Source organism: Mus pahari, chromosome 4 (genome assembly GCF_900095145.1).
Source record: "Mus pahari chromosome 4, PAHARI_EIJ_v1.1, whole genome shotgun sequence".
Lineage (NCBI taxonomy): Eukaryota > Metazoa > Chordata > Mammalia > Rodentia > Muridae > Mus > Mus pahari.
In genome coordinates this window covers 94,133,133-94,154,745 of record NC_034593.1, presented here as the reverse complement: position 1 = coordinate 94,154,745, position 21,613 = coordinate 94,133,133, and the positions used below count along the sequence as shown (strand labels likewise).

Genomic DNA, 21,613 nt, shown 5'->3' with positions numbered 1-21,613 from the left:
GAGAAGCGCAGGTGGGGCAGAGATGTGCTGGTGCTCGCCTGGCAGGCAGCAAAGTTGGGTTGGAAACCGGGTTTGCAGTTTAACCACTCTGGGAAGGCAAGCTGGCTAAGTAATGTGGCTGGGGCTTGAGGTCCCAGTATTCTAGGGGGAAGCATAGGTACAATTTGCTTGGACAGGAAGAGCTGCATTTGCTCCTGACTTACCTAGCACCCACTGCTCTAAGACAGGGATGAAGCCATGCGGAGGACTTAGAGTCTGTGTTCTTCTGCAGCTCACATCACGGTGACAGGAGGCAGAAAAAGACACTCAGAAACACTCAGGAAAGTGTCATGTGGCAAATGCTGGGTGACCTGAAATGATAGGAAGTACCTGGCCATGCAAAACTGGGGAGGGCATTCCAATGCCAAGGCCCCAAGGAAGGTAGGGGCTTAATCTGTGAGAGTATTAGAGAAAAAACAAGTGAGGCTGGAGCCCAGTGAGAGAAGCGCCTGAGTAGAGAGGTAGGTGGAGGCCGAGCTCTGGAGACTGGGTTTTATTCAAAGAGCAGTGATTTCTGTGAAATATCCCCCATTGGCTCAGAAGCTTCAGGGGGCCGGAGGCTGTGTCCTCTCACTTTGTAACTTTCATCCACAGTACGTGGGAACGACTTCTTTCTTTGGACTCTGATTCTCCCTAGAGTCTGTGGAGCCAGGCTTCAGGCTGTCCTCTGCTGGCCTTGGGACCTTTTGTGCTCCTCTTTCACACCAAAGGGGCAGGGCCTTTGTGATGCACAAATACCATAGAAGTGGCAGTGTGTGACGTTTGAGGCCAGGCTGTGAAAGTCATGCCAAATGGCCACACAGAGAGGCCTTCATGGCGTAGAAACTAGTCCTTTGACAAGCCACCAACTTGTCAGTCAAGTGAATGAGCCAACTTAGAAGTGGGGGTCTCTTACCCTTGTGGTGGTGATAGGCCCGGATGACACATGACTGGAACTGACTGAGAGCTCATTGTATCACTGACAGAAATGGCAAGAGGTAAATGATTGACTGGAACTCCCTGCTTCTAGGCGATTTTGTATTCAGCACAGATGGGACAGACACCATGAGGTCACTCACAAGTGTGTTGAAACACAGCTGTGAGGAAATCCTTACTAAAAGGGACTTTTCCCGTGGAGGACAGAGGGTCAGGAAATGCCTGAGACCAGAGCAGGGCTAAAGTTTGTCCTTGAGGACCTGAGAGATTCATGATACTGTTCTCAAAGATCTAAGTCTTGGATGATTCCCCAGGTTTGTTTTTTTGTGACCCTGGGCTGGTTTTACAGGGTGAAAGGCTCTTAAATGTGTGTTTAGGTGAGGTGAAGGATTAGGAGCGAGCCCCAAAACCTACTTTGGGGAAGCTACAGGGAGAAGAAAAGAGCAGGCCTTTGTGAAAGGAACCAGGCTGCGCACAGAGCCCCATGGGGCCTGAGGTGGGTTGGGTGTTAATAGGTAAAAGGTGAGATGGAGGGAGTGAGGCTGACCCAGTGGTTTGCCAGCCCCAGGCACAATGGCTGTCCCAGCTCTTTGAGGATCTCAGTGTTGGTCAGAGCTCCACTTCAATTAACAATGTAATATTATCTCAGTTGATCTTTTGTGGTGTAGTTTGGCATCATCTTCCTGTAACCTCCTCTTGACATGTTTGTCTGGAACTTTCTGCATCTATTCATTCAGTGTGTGTGTGTGTGTGTGTGTGTGTGTGTGTGTGTGTGTGTGGACAACTTCTAGGAGTGGTGAGGTCCTTCATCAGCTGAGTCATCTATCTTTTACCTGGGCTACTTATTTCTGTCATTTATTGATGCTATTCAGTTGAGGTCTGTTGAGTTCTTCTTTTAGAGTAAGTTTCATTTGGAACTCCCCTGTGTGCTGTGTGCTTGCTGTTGCTTTTGAGGTGGGATGTAGGCTGAGCCTGGCCTCCTTCTGTCCTGAGGCACTAGATAAGAGCTCCAGCATGCTGAAGACCAAAGACCCAGAGGGTCAGAGAGCCTGCTGCACAGCTTGGTGATAAGGGAGCACTTGGGGGATTTCTTGCCGGTGTTTTTCCTTTACCCATGCTATAAATAACCAGATTAATCTTCTCCAGATACCAATCTCCTCACACATCACTATGCTTCAGTCCCCTGGGATGGATATTTTTCAGATGTTAAGGTCAAAACTTCTATCTCACTTTGGTCGCTGTGTGGCCTCTCAAGCCCAAGTCTGTTTGTATTTTGCGATACAGCTATTTCCTCCAAAATGGAACCATTCCCCTTTGAAGGAAGAAAGGAGGCTTCTAAGATCCGGGAAGTAAAACATACAAGGCCAGGAAGTAAATGAAATTTAAAAGGCTCAGGAAACTCCTAGAATTTAACAAGACCCCCAGGGACCCGATCCAAGGTTGTTTGATCAGCAAACAATTGCTGGAAAGAAGAGATGCTGTGATTGGCTAAACCGTTTGCAAGCTGTATCAGGAGCTCCGTGGTTATCAGCAGCCTTCGAAGGTCATCCCCCACACAGGGTGAGATTCTCAGGGATACAGCCTTTGAAGTCACCTATGTTCCCATAAGTGACCCCCATAAACTCACTACTTCATCAAGCTAGACTTGGGTGAAACGATTTCATTGGTCTATTATCAATGCTTTATCTGGGAGCAAATCAACATTTGTTCACATGTACCCATGTTACACCACATAGTCTGCTTCTCCCACCTCCAGGCCCCCAAGGCTGTCCTTACTCTACTTAAAATGATATTTGTTCCCCTCTATGGATATTCTTTGAAGCACTTCTTCGAACCTGCTTCAGAGAAGTCAACTTTCTACCCAGCCCAAGACATTTTGCATCATCTGCACCATTAGCATAAATTGTGTGCATCCATGGGTCAAAGTCACAGAAACATGAGGTTGGGAACACTTGTGGGATAAGTTCTCATTGCATAGAAGAGGAGACTTGAAGTAGCTTGCTCAAGGTCACACAATCCATGCCAAAATCAAGTTGAGAGTCTAGATTGTCCCTCCCCCCTCCCCTCCTCCCCTTCTCCTTTCGTTCTCCTCTTCCTCCTTCCTCCTCCTCTTCTTCCTCTTCCTTCTCCTCCTCCTTCCTCTCCTCCTCCTCCTCTTCCTCCTTCTTCCTTCTTCTTCCTCCCTCTTCCTTCTCCTCCTCCTTCCTCTCCTCCTCCTCCTCCTCCTCCTCCTTCTTCCTCCTTCTTCCTTCTTCCTTCTTCTTCCTTCTTCTTCCTTCTTCTTCCTTCTTCTTCCTCCCTCCTCCTCCTCCTCCTCCTCTTCCTCCTCCTTGACAGCAGCCCAGGCTACTCATTGTGTAGTCCAAGCTGTCCTGTATCTTCATGCCTCACCCTCCTGAATTTTGTAATTATAGGTATGTACCACCAAGCCTGGGTTGAGAATCTAGTTCTCCAGGCTAGGTAAACTATTTTAATAGCCTCTTGAATGTAGACACTATCTTAAATTTCTTCAAAGTCCCTAAACATAGTGTTAATATTCATGGGGCCGTTGATGGATTATGCCTGAGGATCAGAAATCATCCCTCATCCCTTTGAGGCCAATCTAAACTCAGTACTAAGTAGGAAGGCTGAGAGGGAATAGCCTCTTCAGATCCTGCCTCGGAGGAGCATGTACAGAAAAAGGGTGAAAACAAGTGTCCCTCTGCCTGAGTGCAGAAAGCCTGTGGAGTTCTAAGTGTCAGCATGTGTTGCAGGAAATTAAAAAAAAAAAAAAAATGCACCGGCGCATGCGCAGAGAGGAGTGGAGGAGCCGGGGCAGAGGGCTGGTCTGAGCTACTGGAGGCAAGATGCAGGACCCCAACGTAGACACTGAGAGGAATAACATCCTTCCCCTAAGAAGAGCCTGAAGGAGCTGGAGGAGGAAGAAATGGAGAAGGAAGAGCAGCTCCTTCAGCAGTCAGTGGTGAAAACATATGAAGACACGACTTTGGAAGAGCTGGAGGAGAACGAGGATGAGTTCAGAGATGAGGATGAATGAGTTATTGAGATATACCAAATGTTGGCTGAGTGGAAAAGCAACTCAGCTGAACAAATTTGGAGAAGTTTTAGAGCTCACAGGAAAGGACATCTCAAGAAGTTATGAAAGCTGGCGAGGGCTTGTGGGGCCTTACACCTATACAATCAAGGGATTCCCCTGTTCCCGGATAAACCATCGCTTGAGTGGACTCTAGGAAGTTTCCCGATGTAAAATTTATCAAAGCCATTTCAGTGACCTGCATACCCAATTACCCCGACAGGAATCTCCCCACGGTGTTCGTCTATCAGGAAGGGGATATCAAGGTACAGTTCATCATCGGTCCTCTGGTGTTCGGTGGCATGAACCTAGAGGAGAACCCAAAAAAACCCCATCCAAGACCTGCTGCTGCCCTCAGTGCGGGGCCCTGACCTCATGAGGAGGGACAGTGATTCCGAGGGCGACTAAGATAGTAGCAGTGATGTAACCTTTTGAACTTTCTTGATATGAAAATTTTTTAAAAAATGTGTTGGAACTCTCTAAATTAATTATGTTTCTTTAAGAGATATTTAAGCAAGCTATTATGTCACAGATCTATGTTTTCCTACATGTATTTCAGCAAACCGTGAAACCATTTAGTATTTTTTTGACATGCAACTATATAGGAAAGAATGTGGAGTTTAAAAATATAATGCGAATAAATTAAGTTAAAAACTATTTTAAAAAATAACAGTGCAAAAAATGAGAACTCAGCTTTATAGTTAAATTAGACTGTTCATTTTCAATTTATAAAGCTAGTAAAAGAAGTATCAGCTAAAAGAAATGGCTGGTAATTTTGAGACCAATACTGTTTTATCAAATTAGCTGACAGATTTCGGCTTTCTGCTGTGGTTGCTTTCAGTTCAGTCTTCCAGTTAGACTAATGTGTATCTCGGACTGCTAAAACACCAGCTATTCTTTGCGGTGGCACACGTCTTTAACCCCAGCACTGGGAGACAGGGGCAGGCAGTTCAAGGCCAGTCTGATTTGCATAGTTACCAGCTAGCCAGGGCTATATCATCAAGACCCTGTCTCAGAAACAAAAACAACCAGCAGCTCTTGGCTGTTAGCTTTGGTTTGGGGGAATAAGGTTTAAGCAGACACATATAAGTTCTATCTCAGTTGATTTATAAAAATGTTTCAGGATATTTTTTGAGCCACAGTCCTGTAAGTTGACAATGAAAAGCAGAAAAATGTCTATAATATTTTTGTTGAATGCTGTAACATGTGTAGCTGTTTGGAGTCTTAGAGATAAGAGTCTAAAGAATACAGGGTTTGTTCAGATTTAAAAAAAAAAAGGCGATAGTCCTGCGCTATCGCCTGCTATTCTCTGACCCCGGTGACCTTGCTGCCTCCATGGTTAACCCTATGCAGCGACCGCCCATCTGTGGTTCTCTTGCTGCGCATTCTGCTCACATTCTCAGCCATCTACTCGCTGTGGTCAATGGTCCCAAATCCCAGTAACCCAGTAAAGTCAACACTCTAGAGGCTTGTAATTTATAAGTCAGATTTATGTCAGTAAATTCTCACTCCACAAAATGGCCGCACAGTGAACTCAGAGCCAATTGATGTTGATATAAACTGCCCACCTGGATTGGACAAATTGTCTTGTAATTATCCATCCCTTATAAGACAGTCATAGCTACCCGTGGCTATTTAAAGCCATGTGAAATCTCCTCCACCTTCTTTCCTTCTCCTCTCTGTCTTCTCTCTCCTGTCTCAAAAATTCTCTGCCCACCTTCCTTTTCCACTGCACAGTCACAGGCTTCTTGTTGTATTAATATTTAAGTCAATTGGGGGAAAGTTCTGCTGCAAGCATGTAGGAGAACCCAGCAGGTCTAGCTCAGTGCTTATAGCCATGCGTCTCTGAGCAAGCTATTAGCCTCTGAATTCAACTTTCTGACCTGTAACATTAGGATAATGGGATTAGGAAAATCTTTTTTTTTTTTTAAAGATATATTTATTTATTGTATGTGAGTACACTGTAGCTGTCTTCAGACACACCAGAAGGGAGCATCAGATCTCATTATGGATGGTTGTGAGCCACCATGTGGTTGCTGGGATTTGAACTCAGGACCTTCAGAAGAGCAGTCAGTGCTCGTAGCCACTGAGCCACCTCTCCAACCCCAGGAAAATCTTTATTAAACTCCTTGTACCTAGGTAACCAGTCAATCATTGCTACTTAAAAGTTAGCTCTTTTTTATTTTATTGTGAAATATTTGGAAGAAAAAACAACTTGCATAGTGATGAGGTACAATATGAGCCACCCAGACCCTACCATTAACATTTTATTAAAGAGTTATTTTTTCAATTTTTGTGACTTTATTTAAACACAAATCACACATACAAGCCATCTGTACTGGCTAGCTTTGTGTCAACTTGACACAGCTGGAGTTATCACAGAGAAAGGAGCTTCAGTTGTGGAAATGCTCCCCATGAGATCCAGCTGTGGGGCATTTCCTCAATTAGTGATCAAGGGGGAGAGGCCCTTTGTGGGTGGGACCATCTCTGGGCTGATAGTCTTGGATTCTATAAGAAAGCAGGCTGAGCAAGCCAGGGGAAGCAAGCCAGTAAAGAACATCCCTCCATGGCTTCTGCACCAGCTCCTGCTTTCTGACCTGCTTGAGTTCCAGTCCTGCATCCTTTGGTGATCAAAAGCAGTATGGAAATGTAAGCCAAATAAACCCTTTCCTCCCCAACTTGCTTCTTGGTCCTGACGTTTGTGCAGGAATAGAAACCCTGACTAAGACACCATCTATTATTCACTTTCTTTGCTGCATAGCCTGGCGTTGGGATTGGTGACTCTGATAGCCAGCTGTGCTGCTCTTTCTACGATGGCTTTTCGGTTCTTAGAGGACACGTTGTGAGCAATCTCAGCACAGTAAGATTTGTTGCACATCAGCAGCACCTTCAGCTCCTTGACATTGTGGACCAGGAACTTGTGGAAGCCGCTGGGCAGCATGTGCTTGGTTTTCTTGTTGCTCCCATAACCGATGTTGGGCATCAAGATCTGGCCCTTGAACCTTCTCCGCACCCTGTTGTCGACACCTCTGGGTTTCCGCCAGTTTCGCTTAATTTTCACATATCGGTCTGACTGGTGTCTGATGAACTTCTTGGTCCTCTTTTTGACGATCTTGGGCTTCACCAGAGGGCAGAGAGCAGCCATGATGCCGCAAAACAGATGGCAGCCACCTCATAGGCAGCACCAAGGAAGAAGAAGCAAAGAGTTTTTTTTTTAAAAAACAAAAAAACTTGTCCATTAGTCATCCCTCTATCTACCCATGAATTCATCTTATTTTCATGATAAATTTCTTTTCAGCATACGAATCATTATACTTTGTTATTCTTCTGTCTGCAAGCTTAGAGTCAACAACATGTGTCCTGATGGTGTGACTAAGAATGGCCCTATGGGGCTCATAAAAATGCATGCTTAGTTCCCAGAATGTGAACTGTTTGAGAAGGATTCAGAGGCATGGCCTTGGAGGAGGTGCGCCCCTGGAGGTGGGCTTTGAGGGTTCACAAGCCAGGCCCACTCTGTCTCTCTCTTTCTGCCGGCTGTCTGAGCGTGTAAAGCTCTCGGATTCTTCTCTAGCAGTATGCCTGTTCTGTCCTGCTCCCACCCTGATGATAATGAAGCCATAGCAAGTCTCTGAAGCCATAAGCAAGCCCGCTGATTGAATGCTTTCCTTTATAATAGTTGCTTGGTTGTGGTCTCTCTTCACAGCAATAGAACACTAACTAAGACATGTAAATCATTTGCTGAGTCTTAACATCTATAATCCCCCGGGCAAAACAAAGTCCCATGAAGTTCTATGGAACATTTCCACCAGAAAGTTTACTCCTGGTCTTTCTCAGGTCCTGCCTCCCTCCACCATCACCATTCATGCTTTCTTTTCCCGAATAGATTACTCTAATGGTTCATTATTATTACCTTGACTAGATTTAGAATTACCTAGGAGACACCTTTTAGGGACCTTTGGGGCATTTCCAGAGAAGTTTAACTGAAGAAAAGACCTATGCTGAAGGCAAGCAGCAACATCCCCTTGACTGAGGCAGAGCAGCGAAGAAGAAAGAAGCCACCTATAACAGCATTTATCTCTTCCCTTCCTGGCTATCGATGCAGTGTGACCAGCTGTCTCACTCCTGAAACCACACCTGTTTTCTGTAATGGGCTGTATTCCCTCAAACCGTTAACCAAAATAAACCTTTCCTGTCCTGAGTCACTGCTGTTGGATGTTTTGTCATAGCAAAAATAGCTAATGTAGGAAATTGGTACCAGAAGTAGGGTTTGTTGCTATCACAACCCTGACTGTACTTCATAGGTCTTTGGGACTGGTTTATGGCAGGAATGAGAAGAATTTGAGGTATGGGCTAGAGAGGCCCTATAATGTTGTAAACAGAGCTTAGTGGACCATTCTGGTGGGAGTTGTAAGGATCAGAATGGAGAAAAATATAAACAGTAAGACTTTGCTCATGAGGTTTCAGAGGGGAATACGAACTCTATCGGGAACTTAATTAGAGGCCATGGATGTTTTATCTTGGCAAAGAATCTGTACCTTTCCCATGTTATGAGAAATTAGAGTGAAACTGAATCCAAAAGATAAAGATTTTTGTTTTTTGAAACAGGACATTTCAAGAGTGTACTATGCAGGCCGTGCTGTGACTACTGATCACCGTTCTTACTCCGGTTTGCAAGAAGGAAGAGCAGCAAGTGGAGAGGAGATCTGGGAATCTGAGCCTTTGGGGAGGATAAGAGAGCATGAGGGTGGTGGAAGTTGTGGTTGAGGGTGTACAGAAAGTGTAGGACCCTCTTTTGGGGACCCCCCGCTCGAGTCTCAAACGTGAGGAACCGTCTTGATGCAAATACACGAGGCAGTTTAATGATGGAGCTCCAGGCCGACACGTATCTTATGCAGGAGACAGAGGAATCGACCACGAGGTTCAAAAGCTAGGGGTTTTTATAGGGAGAGGGTCGGAGGCTAGGAGGAATTGGTACGGTTTCACAGGATTGGCTCATTTAAACATTAGCAGAATGATTATATGTCTGCAGAATAGTACGTGCAAGTCAGGGTGTCAGGAATCCCAAGGGCCGGAAGCTTATCTAGGTCAGCGGAACATCTGGTTAATGTGTAACTTCAAACTATGTCAGGAGGGCAATGGGCAGAAGGACGTGCTGGCCCAGGTGGCTGATGACTCAGTCAAGATAGCCCGGACATGTTCCTGCATTCCCTTTATATCTTTATGGCCAGGCAGCCCAAGGAATGTTTTAACGGCAGGCCTGTTCAGACATGCCTGGGCCTGTTCTACTAGGTTCTCAGCCTCAGGCTTCTAAGCTCACAAACAACTCTCTGGACTATTTGACATAAGTTACATGAATCACAGGTNTTAAATTTCATCTTAAATTTCATTTCCCTTCAAAAGCAGCTGGATTTGCTAGAAAGAATGGCACAAAATCCCAGCACTCGGGAGGCAGAGGCAGGCAGATTTCTGAGTTCGAGGCCAGCCTGGTCTACAAAGTGAGTTCCAGGACAGCCAGGGCTATACAGAGGAACCCNGTCTTGAAAAACAAAACAAAACAAAATAAAACAAAACAAAACAAAACAAAACAAAAGGAGAAATCTTTCACTTTGCACTAGGAATAGAATCTATGCCTTGAGGGAAAGACCCATACATCTAAAGCTCCAGCCTGTGAAAATGCAAATGTATTTGAAGGAGAGAACTGAATGGAGAATGTAGCTAAAGGAGTTCTCTACTTAAAAACAACTGCCTATGGAAGATTTTACTCCTCAGGTTTGGCAACCAGGGCACAAAGAGGCCATGACAGCTGTGGCAGAAGTGGGCCAGACCATATTGAGCTGACTGAAGAACTTGTCAGCATTATCTATATGGTGTTGATTGTGCAAGCTTTAGGGGTGGTAATGGAGGCTTTCATCAGGTCCTGCAAGCTGCTGAGATGAGCGAGGCAATGTGTAGCAAGGTTGATGCCCTACAGACATGCTCTGAGAGGCCAGTGGGTGAAGCTGTGGAGGTGAATGAGATCAGTTACATTGATGGCCCTAGGATGTTTGAGATGCCAGGACCATGCCACGTCTTCTGAGGAAAGCTGAAGGCACAAAGTGGACTTAGTCCAAGAGGGAGGCTGTGTGCTAAAAGCAGGCAGCCCTGGAGGAGCAGGGATGCCCAAGTCTGTTGGAGCCCAGAAAATTCCACCATGGCACCAGATGCCAGATTCGGAGCTTACAGAGTTGGTGTTTACTCTGATGGTTTTCCGTCTTGCTTCAGTTCAATCCCTCCTCACTCTGATCTAGTTCTTCCCTTCTGGAATAAAATGTTGATTCTATTATACATTGAAGATGTGTAACTTTAAAAAAAATTATACTTTTAATATGTGTCTGGGGTGGGGCACCCACAGAGTCAAGAAGAGGGCATTGGATCCCCTATAGCTGGAATTGGTTGCATTGAACCACCTGACATGGTTGCTAGGAACTGAGTTTGAGCTCTCTGTAATGCTCTTCACTGCTGAGCCATCTCTCCAGCCCTTGAAACTTACTATTATTTTTAACGTTACAGGAGCTCACAGCTAGGAGGTTACTCTGAGTATCAGGAGATTCTGGAGGCTTGGACAATGTAGAGCCACTAAGGCTTAGGGGGCTCTTGGAGAAGAACTGAGTAAGTTTTGTATTCTGGGATGGCTATGGGCCTTCTATGAGGCCAAGAGTGGAATGTTAGGGATTGAAGTGCTGTGTTTGGATACCAAGTTGACAAGGGGTAAGTCTATGATGGTTAATCTTCATCATCAAGTTGACAAGGGGTAAGTCTATGATGGTTAATCTTCATCATCAAGTTGGCTGGATTTAAGATCACCTAGGAGACACTTCTAGGTTTATCCGTGAAGGTGTTTCTAGAGGTGTTTAACCAAGTGGGGAAAACATAGTCTGAATGTGGGCCATCCCATGGGACAAGGACCCAGACTGAATAAAAAGAACTAGTGGAGGGCTGGTGAGATGGCTCAGCGGGTAAGAGCACCCGACTGCTCTTCCAAAGGTCCGGAGTTCAAATCCCAGCAACCACATGGTGACTCACAACCATCTGTAACAAGATCTGACGCCCTCTTCTGAGTGTCTGAAGACAGCTACAGTGTACTAACATATAATAAATAAATAAATCTTAGAAGTTGGTGACAGTTCAAAAATGATCATAAAGAGTAAGATAAATTAAGAAAAAAAAAAAGAACTAGAGGAGAAAGTGTGTACACCAGTGTAGCAGGCACACCAACACTCTCCTCTTGGTTTCCTAAGTGCAGACACAATGTGACCAGTACCTTGGGATCTTGCTCCATACTTTCCCCATCTGTGTAAATAGTATTCTTTCAAACCACAAGTCAAAACAAATCTTTTATTAAATTGCTTTTGCCAGACAGTTTGTCACAGGAAGTAGAAAAATAGAGTATCCTGTAAAGGGAATCACGTGCAAGTTTGCTGGTGACCATGACACGACCAGCTCTCTCCCCCTTTTCTCACATGTAACCACCGAATGCAGCATCCTGAGATAGGAAGGACCTTGCTAGGACAGCCTGGACTCTGTTGCAGCCTGGCTTCTGAACAGGGTGTTCTTCAGCATGTTTAACCCAGCAAGCCAAATTCCCTAGGGTATAAAACCCAGGTTAGGGTTCCTTTCCAGGGTCTTCTGGCTGAACTGGAAGTGATGGAGGCACAGGTGAAATCTCATCCCTTCCTGAGCCTTGGGGACTGGCTCACAATGACTCCTGGGCTTTCGTTGTCCCTGTCTGCTTACCTATAGTAATCAGCCTATGCTCTATATAACTAGTGTGTATAAACATATCTCACCCGATTCATGTTCTCATAACCAGACATGTCCCTTTGCTTATGTAGCATACACTACTTTCCCATTTTGTGATTTTCATGAGATAGTGTAGTGGCTTGTGTTCTCATGTTAATTATGCTACCCAAAAACCTGTTTAAAATGTCCTGAACATAGGACTAAAGGAAGTCTGCCCCCAGTTGGTTTTTGACTGGACAATAAAGTTACTGATAGCCAATGGTTGGGCACGGAGACAGAGGTGGTACTTTTAGGATTCCCAGGAGGGGAGGAGAAAACAGAAAGAGGCACTCTGCCATGAAAAGAGCGCAGGGGACAGACCACACCCAGAAGGTACATGAGGGAGAGACCACCCCAAATGTAGGTACAAAGGGGAAAGCGGCCCCAAGATGGCTGCCTAGAAGGGTCCAGGGCAGCAAAGATAAAATGTAGATTTAATAAGTATTAACTCAGAAATATCAGAGGGGAGGTTCAGGAGTGGCCCAGCCATTGAGCTAATTTCAGCACATTAAAATATAAAGGTTGCATGTATGTGCCTTTCATTCATGGATCTAAACCATTTGGGTGGGTGGTGAGAAGAGAAGAGTGCACTGGGAACATAGAGCAGATTTTAGTGTGTTACTATGTTCTGGCTGATTTTGTGTCAACTTGACAAAAGCTGGGTTATCATAGAGAAAGGAGTTTCAGTTGAGGAAATGCCTCCATGACATCCAGCTGTAAGGCATTTTCTCAATTAGTGATCAAGTGGAGAGGCCCCATTGTGGGTGGTGTCATCCCTGGGCTGGTGGTCTTGGGTTCTATAAGAAAGCAAGCTGAGCAAGCCAGGGGAAGCAAGCCAGTAAGTAACATCCCTCCATGGCCTCTGCATCAGCTCCTGCTTCCTGATCTGCTTGAGTTCCAGTCCTGGCTTCCTTTGGTGATGAACAGCAAAGTAGAAGTGTAAGCTGAATAAACCCTTTCCTCCCCAACTTGTTTCTTGGTCATGATGTTTGTGCAGGAATAGAAACCCTGACTAAGACATGCTACAAGATAGTCTCATTATAGCTCAGGCTAGTGAGGGACTTTGCTGTGTAGCTCAAGCTAGCTACTATTCAAGATGTATATAATATTCAAGATGTATTTGCCTTAGCCTCCTGAGTTCTGTGATTACAGACCCACTATACCTAGTGTTGTAGACTGTCTCTGTAATCCATCCACGTTCTGTGATCAGTAGTCCACATTTTTTTATTGCCACACAGTACGTTATTGCATGAAGACACTTGCTTATTATTCTAACATTTCTTTTTAATAAATGCCTGTAGTGGTTATTATTTTCCAATGGTATAGAATAAAGAACATCTACTGCCATAAGGTTTAACCGGAAAGGAACCGGCTTGAGACAAAGGAGGAATATGGTCTTTTCATGAGCCAGTTTTCACTTTCGTGGTTTAAATTAACACAGAAGTGCAGCATCAAAGCTCAGACTTCAGTGTCCTCCTGGGATGCCCCTCCCCCTCCTCTTCCCAGTCTGCTCACCTCACCCAGCACCCTCCACCATAAAATTACTTGGAGCCAATTAAGAGCCTTCTGCTTCCTCATCAGGGACATTTATGACTGTGGGAATATTTATGATGCATGGTGAGGGCACAGTCAGGGAGGAGACAGAGTCTCCTTGTAAATGGGAGGTGCCTCTTGCTAGCTCTCGCCAGGGTTATAAAGAGGAAGAGCGCAGAGCAGAGACTTTAGAATCGCCTTTCTCCTAGTTTTTTCCATCCCTCCTTTGTGTTATTTGGTAGTAAGCCTTTTTAAAAAAATTATTCTTACTGACCTGTCTGCTTTTGAAGGAGGTGTTTTGCTTCTCTGGTTCTCTGTGGTTCGTTCTGGGCCTGTCCCAACGTGCCGCTCAGGCTGGCACTGTAACACATTAAAGGAAGACATCTTTGATACAACAATGGAAATTTCTTGTTCCGAAAGAGGCTTGGGAGCCACCAGAAGCTAATGCAGTGCTTCTACATAGAACAGGTGGGGCCAGGACCATTTTAAGAACTTGGCAAAATCGCCAAGGAAACCATAACCTCAAATATCCATTTTCTTTGCCTTTTTCCTTCCTTCCTTCCTTCCTTCCTTCCTTCCTTCCTTCCTTCCTTCCTTTTTCTCTTTCTTTCTTTCTTTCTTTCTTTCTTTCTTTCTTTCTTTCTTTCTTTCTTTCTTTCTTTCTTTCCTAAGCTTTATTTATTTTATGTGTGAGTACACCACTGCTCTCTTCAGACACACCAGAAGAAGGCATCAGACTCCATTACAGATGGTTGTGAGTCACCATGTGGTTGCTGGGATTTGAACTCAGGGCCTCTGGAAGAGCAGTCAGTGCTCTTAACCACTGAGCCATCTCTCTAGCCCTTTGCCTTTCCTTCTTTCCCTCATTTTCACCTCACAGGAAATGCCTTTCCCCTTCCCGAGTGTGTGGCCTCCATCTGGACTAAGGACCCCACGCTTTCCCACCCAGACCTGAGTGCTCATTTTACCCTCATCTCTGAGTGCTCCCTTGCCAAGGTTCCTTTCAGGACTGGGGTATAGCTCAGTGCTACAGTGTTTATCTAGCACATACAAGGGTGTAAGGTTCAAGCTGAAGGAAACACACACACACACACACACACACACAGCCCTCACACACCTCACACACACATACACTTACCTCACACAGCCACCCCCCCACTTTTACCTCACACAGCCCTTTCTCACACATCTCTCTCTGTCTGTCTGTGTCTATCTGTCTGTCTATCTCTCTCTCTCACACACACCCTCCTCACATATACACCCCTCACACTTCCCTCACATGCACAGACTCACATTTTGTACACACACTTCATATAACCCCCCTTTCCCCCCCCCNCTCTCTCTCTCTCTCTCNCACACACACACACACACACACACACACACACACACACACACACACACACACACCCCTCACTGTCCCACTCCCTAAACTTGCTCTCTAGAGGTTTCTGCCCAAGTCACTGAGTCTCCTAAGGCCATCTTCTACCCAAGCCAACAGGAATCTAAAACGGTTTCTTCCCTCTGGGAGCTCATAATTTAGTCAGAGAGACACGTGTGTACAGATTTTGGAATGTCCTATAACAAATCTCCAGAGGAAGCTAATATTGAAGGTGGTGATACAGCAGGCCGTGCCATGTGACAGGCCATGCTGTGAGTGGCACTAATCACAAGGTGTCACTCAGAGAGAAGCCTCAGGCGACTGTGGACTCTGTGTTGAGGGAGCCTGTAGAGGGTGGGTCAGCGAGTCCCCGGGAAAGGACAGTGTAGAGTAAGGTCAGACATTTCAGAGAATATTCTTCTAACCAACCTTCATTACGCTCATGAAACCCCTTAGCCTAGGGTGGAAAAGCTCTCCTAGAGAGATTTGGAAGGTTCAGCTCTTTGTTAATTATCCAAGTGGGAGGTGGAGAGGGGGTGCAGGGAGGGTGGCATCTAGAGCCTGGAAGAAAACATTAAATTTTCAGCAATCAGGTTACTCCCATATCTGGCCAGTAGTGGTCGAGGTCAAAAGTATCAGTGGCAGGGTCATGTCTCTAAGAGCCCCACCTTGTTTTGTAGAAAAATAAGTAATGAAGTTCATGCATGAACTTAACCTTCACAGGGAGGGGCCCAACAAACAAACCAATCACTTGCCCAAGGAACAGGAAGGGGGTCAAATTCTGCTGGGAGTTTATCCACAGGCAGGGAATCTGGGAAGTGGATTTTTCTCTTCTGAGACAGTGCCTCACTCTGCAGTCCTGTGTGACCTGGGGCTCATGACCACCTTCTGTCCCCACAGCCTCCCAACTGCTGGGCATTACAGCCATGATCCACCATACCGGCTTTAAGAAGTTGCTTTTTAAATATTTAGTATAAATTAAGGCTTACTATTACATCAAGAGGTGAATTCATGTGGTCAGTTCTGATAAACAGATGCTAACGAGGCAAGGGGAAAGTAGTCCCAAAGGGGACGGCCCTTAGAAGCCTGTAGTAGAGGAAATAGTTGGTCCAGAAACAGTCGCTGGGAGTAGTTGCAGTGCTAAAGGATGCTTCCCAGTATGCTGGAGATGGTGGAGATACGGAACCTGAAGGTTCCTGGCCCCATGGGGATCTGTCTCGTTTTGGGGGAAGAAGGAAGATGGCTAACAGATGACCCGAGGCTAGTCATTGGTCTGTTGCCAACAGGTACTTACTCAGTAACTATCGTGTCTGAGCACTGGGCTTGGCCCTGGGAGACAGTTGTGAGAAGTCCCTGCCCTGGATGTCTACATTGCAAGGAGAAGGAGGGACTCGCAGTGGTGAACTAACCCGTTCACACCTAACCCAGGTGACATGCCAATGGCCGCAGGTCAGCAGACGAGAGTGGTAAGTTTGAGAACAACCATTCGGCAGGTGTTTCTAGCTCCTTCTGGGAAAGTAGGGACCTCAGTCATTGGTTACTTAGTGACAGGTTCCTCAGGGTTTTCCAACACTGGGTGCAGGGTGCAAGGCTGGGCTGTGGACTCCTTGCCATGGTGGCTGTGGGCTTGTGGGGCTTCCTGACTTGAGGGGGAGAGATCATTTCACAACAGCTCAGCTTGGTGTGGTGAGGGCATGTGTGTGACACAGTAAGGGTCCCAAGAGGACCAGTTGTTTCACTCATTACAGTTCCTCAAACAGAAGGGTGCTGGGTGACTCAATAGCTGGTGAGGGCATTCATAGCAGCTCAGACCCTAGTGGAAGGATAAGGGGAGTAGATATTGAACTGGGAAGAAAGGGCATGTAGAAATGTCTTGTCTTGAAGAATCTGAGATGGCCAGACTGGGGCTTCCTAATGGGGGCAGGACATGAGGACTGAATGCAGTGATCCTGATCTCTTGCTGTCCATTTTTGAGTGGGGTTCCCAATAGCAAATTCCAATGAGAAACTCAGAAACTCAGGAGGGGACGAGCAATCAGGAAACACCACATAGGCTCACCATTCCGGGACACAGCAATCTCCATGCAGAAAGAAATACCCTCCACTGAACCATGGGTCTTCTGTGAGAGCAGCTGGCTTTGGGAAGGGACAGCCAGGTCCCAGCCCTGATGTGTCTTCTTACTTGCCTCTGCAGCAGGCACACGGAGTTCCTCAGAACTTCTGGTGCCACACCCTCTCTGATGAGCATTTGTCACCAGGGAGGGGAGCTGAGCTGAGCTGTTCATGTCCTTCTCCCTCATCCAGTCTTTCTAACTTGCCAATCCAAGGATGTCATTTCACTCCCTGAGAACACCTCACCATAGCATCCAACACAGAGCCCACATTTCATCATGACTTATGAGACTTTTGAGGTGTGGCCATTTCCAGCCTCATTTTTTGCCAGATTTATCATATTTCACCACCTTTTCAATTGGCAACTTTCCTTTAAAAACCACTTTACAAATCTCGAGACCGTGGTCCAGCCATGCAGAGCTGCTCTCTGACCTTTCCCGGACTCCAGGGCCTTTGCATGAGCTGATCAATACGTCAGCATCAGGAATTCCATGACGTCTACTCTGACTCTCATTCTTTTTCTCTCTATTGCTGGCTGCCGTGGGAAGGGATTGATGTGCACCCCTCATCTCTCCCATAGTATCTGAACCCTGACCCAAGTCACAATGTTTATTTACTTGTTTTAATTCAGTAGGTATTATTGAGGTAGCTCCTGAGCCTGTCCCAACCCAGGACCCCACACTATTGGCCTGTGTTTTCTCTAACTCTTTACCCAGGACCCCACACTATTGGCCTATGTTTTCTCTAACTCTTTACCCAGGACCCCACACTATTGGCCTGTGTTTTCTCTAACTCTTTACCCAGGACCCCACACTATTAGCCTAGGTTTTCTCTAACTCTTTACCCAGGACCCCACACTATTGGCCTGTGTTTTCTCTAACTCTTTACCCAGGACCCCACACTATTGGCCTAGGTTTTCTCTAACTCTTTATCCAGAGACATCTTACATATTTTAGGTTTCTCAGAGGAAATATTTCCTCCAGGAAGTTCTTCTCTCAGCATCTTCTCTGTCTTCCAGTCCCTGCATGGGAAGGGAGATTTGCTCCACTCTCCAGGTGTTCTCATTACTGGTGCAGAGCCTGGCATGTGTTGGGCATATATCACGTATGTGGTGGGAGAAGAGGCCAAGACGTCTCCCATTAGAAATGTTAATGAATAAATAAAGACAGACTGATCCAGAGGTGAACTGAAAACTTATTCCATGTTGAAGGATCCCTTTAAGAACAATACAAAATTACCAATATAAGATTAGAATTGAAGCCGGGCGTGGTGGCGCACGCCTTTAATCCCAGCACTCGGGAGGCAGAGGCAGGCGGATTTCTGAGTTCGAGGCCAGCCTGGTCTACAGAGTGAGTTCCAGGACAGCCAGGGCTACACAGAGAAACCCTGTCTCGAAAAACCAAAAAAAAAAAAAAAAAAAAAAGATTAGAATTGAAAACAAGCCTTTATTTAGTGAGGGGAAAATGTCACAAATATCACAAAATCAAGAGAAATAATAGGATTTTGTATTAATTAACTGCCTAGTACACCACTGTCATATTTTCTCTATATTACTTTTGGCTGAACACTCTTTCATCACTTCTTCATATTCAATGATTATGTGATGTTTTCTGTAGAGAGGAAGGGAAGATAATTAATCTCTCCTCCAGCATAATAAAAATGATATTTATATTGATGGATGGGATGCATAACACACACGATTTCACAGCCGGGTACACTTACTGTTTCTCGGACTGCAGCAGTTTGTACCCCACAAACAAGAATTCTCATAAATCCCATTGGGCATCATTCCCATCAAAAAAGAAACAAATGACTAGCCTATAATTGACTCGCAGTAGAACTCATTACAGCCCTAGAACCCATGACTACTGATGGTGGCAGCTTAGTTCTGTGCTTATATTTCACGACGTGGGTGACAGGACACATCCCCCCTCAGGCTGTTTTGTTCAAGTCTTCTTTCTGCTGCACTACCCACACACCTAGTGTTGGCTTCCATGGGCACTCTCCTTTCTGAGCAGAGCCTTATCCCTGAACCTCAGTATGGCAATGCCAGAATAGGTTGGCACTATGGGGGTGGTTATTCTTGAAGCCATTTCCACACTGGGCAGCTAGTGAAAAGTGACTACTTTCAAGAGTGACTGCAGACCACCCACCCATGACCCACAGAACCCCAAAGCCTAATTTATACCTGTCTTAATTTCTCCTTAGTGAGCCCTCCAAAATGGTTATACCAGCCAGTATTGTAGGTTTGGATGGAAAGAGACAGCAGCTTTAACTGAGTGTGTTAAAGCCAACTGGTGAACTTCTGTAACCTTTACAAATCACACAACCATGTGAATGGTAGACCCCAAATTGTTCTTTCTCAGTGCTGTGGCTCAAACACAAGGCCTTGAAAAAAGTAGGCCAGTGCCAAGATGTCAGCTGCCCTCATTAGCAGCCAAGTTACCCTTGTTGACTTTTCAAGGTAATTCTAATTGGCTGCAGTCTGGGATAGCCACGACTGCCTTTTATTATCAGTAACAGCAGCTCCACTGTTGGAAGTATAGGGAGAAAGGTCACACTGGAAACACCATTTTCAAGTACGGAGTCATAACAGGCAGAACCCATGGCTTCTACTTTAATGCTGAAGAGGCTCTAGCCCAGTGTGGGGCCCTCTCAGTTTCCCATTTCCTTTTGTCACTTGTCAGGAGGTTGGCCTTGGGGATCCTTGCTCCCACATTTTTCTTCATAGTATTGCATTACTTCACAGAAAGTTCTAGATTGTTAAGGGCATGGCTCCAGGGGTCTCCAGTGATGAGAGACCAGGAACTAAAGCACTAGGCCAAGAAAAACATGCTGCATTTCTGGACCACATTGAGGCTTACAGAGCAATGAACTGAATGTATTGGGGTGTATACATTTGCTATCTATCCCAGCACCCAGGGGCTGAGGTAGCAAGGTGGTGAGTACTGAGAACCAGGAATGTCACACTTGCACTAGTAAGTCACCCCCCACCTCTACATGCCCCCGTGGCAGTGAGCTTATGTCCCCATCACAAGACTCAATGCAGTGCTTTTTATTTATGTACTTAGCATCTAACTTTCAAGATGGACTGCTGGCTCTTCTAGAGTATTAATCAAGTCACATTCATACTCTAACCTTGGTTTATGTCCATTGACAACTTGACATAATCTGGAGTCACCTTGAAGACAAATCTCTGCATCTCCCTGAGGGATTTTCTACATTAGGTGAATTGACTTGAATAGATTCATTTTGACTCTTGGATTGGACAAAAAGGAGAGAGTGCTTAATACCAGCTTCCTTCTGCTCCTGCTGCCATGTCTTCCCTGCTGTGATGGACTGTAGCTTCAAGCTGTGAGAACAAAACAAATCCTTCCTTCCTTAAGTTGATTCTCATCAGGGGTTTTGTCACAGCAACACAAGGATGTAACTAATACAGTCCCCACCACTGAGCCTGGCCCTGATGAATATCAACAGACTGATGGGGGGTGGGGAGGTGAGGGGGTAGGGGGGTGTGCTTTGGTCAAAACCAAACCACTAACTGGGGCAAAGTGTTGTAGTAGAAATAACACTGATACAGGGGGAAATCAGGGTCTCCCTTTGTGGTTTTGAGTCTCATAAATAAAATAATTTAAGAATAGACTCAAGCAGAAGTTTAGGACAATTTTATTAGAGTTTGAAAGAAAAACCCCCAAGGTGGGCAGACCATAAAGCTCAGGCACTACCCATAGAAGGAGAAGGGGGGAGAGAAGAGAAAAAGCCAGGCTGTGTAAGCTGGCATGGAGGTCACAGAGCCGTCACGAGCCATCATCAGAGAGGGAGGCTTTATGGGCAGAGTAAGGAAGCCCAGAATGTTGGGGGAAGGCCAAGTTATTGAGGAAAGTATGGTTACAAGAGAGATAGAAAGGCGAAGACACCCTTTTCTGAATAATTCAGTATCTCAGGGAGGAACCAATTATTTTTGCCTATCTTTTGGAATGTCTTAAGGTGGGGCCTGCTCTCCTCAGGGTGAGCCCTAGGCCATGTGAACCACCCAGGCCCAGCTGTGATCTGAGGCCTCCACTCAGGACAGGGTTTCCATTCTCTTTACCATGAGATTTTTACTCCAGTAAGTTGCAGTGGTTGTTCGAGTTTGCCCTTTGGCTCATCATCCACTTTGCTAACAAGAATGGGGATGGGCTGAAACTCTCACACAGCTTAAGACAATGATGGCTTTAGCAAGGTAATGTTTGTTTCTTTTTAACGGAAAAATCTACAGGTAGTCACCTCATCTCGTCTCCATGAATCCCCTGGAGAGCCAGGTTCTTGCTACCCTGTGGCTCTGCTATTCCCTGGGCCCTACTGTCATGGCAGTTCTGCTGTTCATGGACCTGGCTGCCCTGGGCCGCATGCAACTACTGTCATGGCCATGTCCCATCATCTGGGAAGAGAATAGAGGTCCGACTGTGGCAGAAAGCTATTTTTGGTGATATCCATTGCATCCATGACATCAGCCATATGAATGTATTCCACCCCAGAGTTTAGGAGTGCAGCCTTCGTTCTAGAAGCTACATGTGCAGCTAAAAGTGGGGTCTATTAACTCTGAAAGAAGGAGGAGCGGCCAGGAGAGGAAATGACTGCCGGCTCAGTAGCCACAGGTCTTACATAACCTCTTTTTTTTTTTTTTTTTTTTTTTGGTTTTTCAAGACAGGGTTTCTCTGTATAGCTCTGGCTGTCCTGGAACTCACTTTGTAGACCAGGCTGGCC

The 21,613-nt window shown here is 45.7% G+C and overlaps 2 pseudogenes across 1 annotated transcript; one reads left to right on the top strand and one right to left on the bottom strand.

Moving 5' to 3' along the window:
• The first annotated feature begins 3,800 nt into the window (after nt 1–3,800).
• LOC110321100 lies at nt 3,801–4,435 on the top strand (annotated as a pseudogene).
• Nucleotides 4,436–6,764: 2,329 nt separating this feature from the next.
• Nucleotides 6,765–7,186, bottom strand: LOC110320953 (annotated as a pseudogene). Its single transcript, XR_002380487.1, has one exon. The product of XR_002380487.1 is annotated as a 60S ribosomal protein L32 pseudogene (transcript).
• Nucleotides 7,187–21,613: the final 14,427 nt, after the last annotated feature.